The sequence below is a fragment of the Lipotes vexillifer genome, unplaced genomic scaffold (assembly GCF_000442215.2).
Source record: "Lipotes vexillifer unplaced genomic scaffold, Lipotes_vexillifer_v1.1 scaffold442, whole genome shotgun sequence".
NCBI classification, from domain to species: domain Eukaryota; kingdom Metazoa; phylum Chordata; class Mammalia; order Artiodactyla; family Lipotidae; genus Lipotes; species Lipotes vexillifer.
In genome coordinates this window covers 234,859-241,500 of record NW_006790311.1, presented here as the reverse complement: position 1 = coordinate 241,500, position 6,642 = coordinate 234,859, and the positions used below count along the sequence as shown (strand labels likewise).

Below are 6,642 nucleotides of genomic sequence, written 5' to 3'. Positions count from 1 at the left end.
TTCCATGCAAATGGAAATCAAAAGAAAGTTGGAGTAGCAATACTCATATCAGATAAAATAGGCTTTAACATAAAGAATGTTACAATAGACAAGGAAGGACACTACATAATGATCAAGGGATCAATCCAAGAAGAAGATATAACAATTATAAATATATATGTACCCAACATAGGAACACCTCAATACATAGGGCAACTGCTAACAGCTATAAAAGAGGAAATTGACAGTAACACAATAATAGTGGGGGACTTTAACACCTCACTTACACCAATGGACAGATCATCCAAAATGAAAATAAATTAGGAAACAGAAGCTTTAAATGACACAATAGACCAGATAGATTTAGTTGATATTTATAGGATGTTCTATCCAAAAACAACAGATTACACTTTCTTCTCAAGTGCTCACGGAACATTCTCCAGGATAGATCACTTCTTGTGTCACAAATAAAGCCTCAGTAAATTTAAGAAACTTGAAATCATATCTAGCATCTCTTCTGACCACAATGCTATGAGATTAGAAATCAATTACAGGGAAAAAATGTAAAAAACACAAACATGTGGCAGCTAAACAATACATTACTAAATAACCAACAGATCACTGAAGAAATCAAAGAGGAAATCAAAAAATACCTAGAGACAAATTATAATGAAAACACGATGATCCAAACCTATGGGATGCAGCAAAAGCAGTTCTAAGAGGGAAGTTTATAGCAGTACAAGCCTACCTCAAGAAACAAGAAAAATCTCAAATAAACAATCTAACCTTAAACCTAAAGGAACTAGAGAAAAGAGAACAAACAAAACCCAAAGTTACTAGAAGGAAAGAAATCATAAAGATCAGAGCAGAAATAAATGAAATAGATACAGAGGAAACAATAGCAAAGATCAATAAAATTAAAAGCTGGTTCTTTGAGAATAAGCAAAATTGATAAAACTTTAGCCGGACTCATCAAGAAAAAGAGGGAGAGGACTCAAATCAATAAAATTAGAAATGAAAAAGGAGAAGTTACAATGGACACCGCAGAAATACAAAGCATCCTAAGAGACTACTACAAGCAACTGTATGCCAACAAAATGGACAACCTGGGCTTCCCTGGTGGCGCAGTGGTTGAGAGTCCACCTGCCGATGCAGGGGACACGGGTTCATGCCCCGGTCCGGGAAGATCCCACATGCCACGGAGTGGCTGGGCCCGTGAGCCATGGCTGCTGAGCCTGCGCGTCCGGATCCTGTGCTCCGCAACGGGAGAGGCCACAACAGCAAGAGGCTCACGTACCGCAAAAAAAGAAAAAAAAAAAAAAAGAGGACAACCTGAAAGAAATGGACAAATTGGTATAAACTTCCAAGACTGAACCAGGAAGAAACAGAAAATATGAGCAGACCAATCACAATTAATGAAATTGAAACTGTGATATAAAATCTTCCAACAAACAAAAGTCCAGGACCAGATGGCTTCACAGGTGAATTCTATCAAACATTTAGAGAAGAGCTAACACCCATCTTTCTCAAACTCTTCCAAAAAATTGCAGAGGAAGGAACACTCCCAAACTCAATCTATGAGGCCACCATCACCCTGATACCAATACCAGACAAAGATACTACAAAAAAAGAAAATTACAGACCAATATCACTGATGAATATAGATGCAAAAATCCTCAACAAAATACTATCAAACAGAATCCAACAACGCATTAAAAGGATGATACACCATGATCAAGTGGGATTTATCCCAGGGATGCAAGGATTCTTCAATTTACGCAATTCAATTAATGTGATACACCATATTAACAAATTGAAGAATAAAAACCATATGATCGGGCTTCCCTGGTGGCGCAGTGGTTAAGAATCTGCCTGCCAATGCAGGAGACAAGAGTTCGAACCCTGGTCCGGGAAGATCCCACATGCCTCAGAGCAACTAAGCCCGTGCACCACAACTATTGAACCTGTGCCCTAGAGCCCTAGAGCCACAACTACTGAGCCCGTGTGCCACAACTACTGAAGCCTGTGTGCCTAGGGACCATGCTCCGCAACAAGAGAAGCCACCACAATGAGAAGCCTGTGTACCACAAACGAAGAGTAGCCCCCCACTTGCAGCAACTAGAGAAAAGCCTGCGAGCAGCAGTGAAGACCCAATGCAGCCAAAAATAAATAAATAAATTTATTTTAAAAGAAATACAGGGCTTTCCTGGTGGCGCAGTGGTTGGGAGTCCGCCTGCTGATGAGGGGGACGCGGGTTTGCGCCCCGGTCCGGGGGTATCCCGCGTGCCGCGGAGCAGCTGGGCCCATGAGCCATGGCTACTGGGCCTGCGCGTCCTGAGCCTGTGCTCCACATCGGGAGAGGCCACGGCAGTGAGAGGCCCGTGTACCGCAAAAAAAACAAAAACAAAAACATATGATCATCTCAATAGATGCAGAAAAACCTTTCAACAAAATTCAACACCCATTTATGATAAAAACTCTCCAGAAAATGGGCATAAAGGGAACCTACCTCTACATAATAATGGCCATATATGACAAACCCACCGCAAACATCATTCTCAATGGTGAAAAACTGAAAGCATTTCCTCTAAGTTCAGGAACAAGACAAGGATGTCCACTCTCGCCACTATTATTCAACATACTTTTGGAAGTCCTAGCCATGGCAATCAGAGAAGAAAAAGAAATAAAAGGAATACAAATTGGAAAAGAAGAAGTAAAACTGTCAGTGTTTTCAGATGACATGATACTATACATAGAGAATCCTAAAGATGCCACCAGAAAACTACTAGAGCTAATCAATGAATTTGGTAAAGTTGCAGGATACAAAATTAATGCACAGAAATCTCTTGCATTCCTATACACTAATGATGAAAAATCTGAAAGAGAAATTAAGGAAACACTTCCACTTACCACTGCAACAAAAAGAATAAAATACCTAGGAATAAACCTACCTAAGGAGACAAAAGACCTGTATGCAGAAAACTATAAGACACTATGAAAGAAATTAAAGATGATACCAACAGATGGAGAGATATACCAACAGATGGAGAGATATACCATGTTCTTGGATGGGAAGAATCAATATTGTGAAAATGAGTGTACTACCCAAAGCAATCTACAGATTCAATGCAATCACTATCAAATTACCAATGGCATTTTTTACAGAACTAGAACAAAAAAATCTTAAAAACTGTATGCAGACACAAAAGACCCCGAATAGCCAAAGCAGTCTTGAGTGAAAGAAATGGAGCTGGAGGAATCAGACTCCCTGACTTCAGACTATATTACAAAGCTACAGTAATCAAGACAATATGGTACTGGCACAAAAACAGAAATATAGATCAATGGAACAGGATAGATAGCCCAGAGATAAAACTATACACCTATGCTCAACTAATCTACAACAAAGGAGGCAAGGATATACAATGGAGAAAAGGCAGTCTCTTCAATAAGTGGTGCTGGGAAAACTGGACAGCTACATGTAAAAGAATGAAGTTAGAACACTCCCTAACACCATACACAAAAATAAACTCAAAATGGATTAGGGGCCTAAATATAAGACTGGACACTGTAAAACTCTGAGTGGAAAACATAGGAAGAACACTCTTTGACATAAATCACAGCAAGATCTTTTTTGATCCACCTCCTAGAGAATGGAAATAAAAACAAAAATAAACAAATGGGACCTAATGAAACTTAAAAGCCTTTGCAAAGCAAAGGAAACTACAAACAAGATGAAAAGACAACCCTCAGAATGGGAGAAAATATTTGCAAATGAATCAATGGACAAAGGATTGATCTCCAAAATATATAAACAGCTCATGCAGCTCAATATTAAAGAAACAAACAACGCAATCCAAAAATGGACAGAAGACCTAAATAGACATTTCTCCAAAGAAGACATACAGATGGCTAAGATGCACATGAAAAGCTGCTCAACATCACTAATTATTAGAGAAATGCAATCAAAACTACAATGACGTATCACCTCACACCAGTTAGAATGGGCATCATCAGAAAATCTACAAACGACAAATGCTGGAGAGGGTGTGGAGAAAAGGGAACCCTCTTGCACTGTTGGTGGGAATGTAAATTGATACAGCCACTATGGAGAACAGTATGGAGGTTCCTTAAAGACCTAAAAATAGAATTACCATATGACCCAGCAATCCCACTACTGGGCTTATACCCAGAGAAAACCATAATTAAAAAAGACACATGCACCCCAATGTTCATTGCAGCACTGTTTAAAATAGCCAGGTCATGGAAACAACCTAAATGCCCATCGACAGACAAATGGATAAAGAAGATGTGGTACACATATACAATGGACTATTACTCAGCCATAAAGAGGAACAAAATTGGGTAATTTTTAGAGATGTGGATGGATCTAGAGACTGTCATACAGAGTGAAGTAAGTCAGAAAGAGAAAAACAAATATCATATATTAATGCATATATGTGGAATCTAGAAAAATGGTACAGATGAACTGGTTTGCAAGGCAGAAACAGTGACATAGATGTAGAGAACAAACATATGGACACCAAGGGGGGAAAGGCAGGGGGATGAACTGGGAGATTGGGATTGACATATGTACACTAATATGTATAAAATAGATAACTAATAAGAACCTGCTGTATAAAAAATGAATAAAATAAAATTCAAAAAAACATTCAAACAAAAATAGAAGTTCATCCACATGCTTTGTATATTCAAGAAACAGGAAGAAGGCTGGTGTGACCGGAGCTGGGAGCAGCAATAGGAGATGGGGTCAGAGAGGTAACTGGATGGAAGCAGGAAGACCACTTAAGCAGTTCTCTAAATAATCTAGGCAAGAGATAATGGTGACTTGGAACTAATACTACTGATATATTATTTCACTAAAGTCCGTAGTTTACATTAGAATTGGTTCTTTGTGCTGTAGAGTTGTATGGGTATTGACAAATGTATAATGTCATGTATGCATGTGTGTACGTCAGTATCATACAGAATCGTTTCACTGCCCTAAAAATCCCCCCTGCTCCATGTATTCTTTCTCCTCCCCTTCCCGCCCAACCTCTGGCTGCCACTGATTTTTTTTTACTGCTTCCATAGTTTTTCCTTTTCCAAGATATCATATAGTTGGAATCACACAGTATGTAGCCTTTCTGATTGGCTTCTCTCACTTAGCAATATGCATTCCTCCATGGCTTTTCATGGCTTGATAATTCATTTCCTTTATTCGTTGAATAGTATTCCATTGCATGGATGTACCACAGTTTGTTTTTCCATTAACCTATTGAAGAACTTTCTGGGTGCTTCCTGTTTTTGACAATTATGAATAAAGCTATTATAAACATTCATTTGCAGGTTTTTGTGTGGACATAAGCACTATTGCTGGATTGTGTGATAAGACTATGTTTGGCTTTGTAAGTGGCTGAACCATTTTGCATTCCCACCAGCAATGAATCAGAGTTCCTGTTGCCCCACAGCCTTGTCAGCATTTCGCCTTGTCAGTGTTTTAGATTTTAGCCGTTTTAATACTTGTGTGGTGGTATGTCATTGTTGTTTCAATTTGCAATTCCTCAATAACATATGACATTAAGGATATTTTAATATGCATATTTCCATCCATATATATCTTCTGTTGTGAAGTGTCCATTCAGATCATTTGTCTTTTTTTTTTTTTTTTTTTGGCGGTACGCGGGCCTCTCCCTGTTGTGGCCTCTCCCGTTGCGGAGCACAGGTTCCGGACGCACAGGCTCAGCGGCCATGGCAGGCGGACTCTCAACCACTGCGCCACCAGGGAAGCCCCTATTTGTCTATTTTTTAATTGGGTTGTTTTCTTTTTGTTGAGTTTTAAGTGATCATTGTATATTTTAGGTATGAGTCCTTTATCAAATATTTGTTTTGCAAATATTTTCTCCTAGTCTGTGGCATCTCTCTCTCTCTCTTTTTTTTTTTTTTGCGGTACGCGGGCCTCTCACTGTTGTGGCCTCTCCCGTTGCGGAGCACAGGCTCCAGACGCGCAGGCTCAGCGGCCATGGCTCACGGGCCTAGCCGCTCCGCGGCACGTGGGATCTTCCCGGACTGGGGCACGAACCCGTGTCCCCTGCATCGGCAGGCGGACTCTCAACCACTGGGCCACCAGGGAAGCCGAGAGCATCTCATTTTTGACTGGACTCAGACTTAGAAGTAGAAGCTCTCAGGGCGGACAGCCTCTGTCTCATGACAATCTGTTCCTGGCGTTTTTCTTTGGCCTCCTTCATTCTTTCGGCCAAAAGTTTAGCATATTCTGTAACCTCTTCCTTATTCTTCTTAGTACGCTGTTTCTTCAGAGCAAAATACACCTATGTTTATGTTGCAGAACACGTGGAGTAACAACATGCTGAATTTTAGGTGCTTTGGTCCTAGGTTTCTTACCTTCTTTGTTTAGGGGATTGCTTTCTCAAAACATACGGACGGACATCATGTTCTTTAGAGAGATTGAAAAGTTTGCAGATTCTGCAAGTTCTTTTGGGCCCCAGGCAACGAGGCACAGTAGCATCAGTGAGTCCAGGAATATCCTTCTCCCCTTTTTTCACGATGACCAAATTGAGAACGCTCAGATTGGCCTCCGCAACGCAACCCCGTACAGATTTGCACTTTCTTTCTCCAGTCCTCCTCGGTCTGTAACAGGAATGC

The 6,642-nt window shown here is 40.2% G+C and overlaps 1 pseudogene; it reads right to left on the bottom strand.

The window, feature by feature from the left end:
- Positions 1 to 6,125: 6,125 nt before the first annotated feature.
- Positions 6,126 to 6,642, bottom strand: part of LOC103070488 (40S ribosomal protein S6-like) — an 858-nt pseudogene continuing 341 nt past the window's right edge.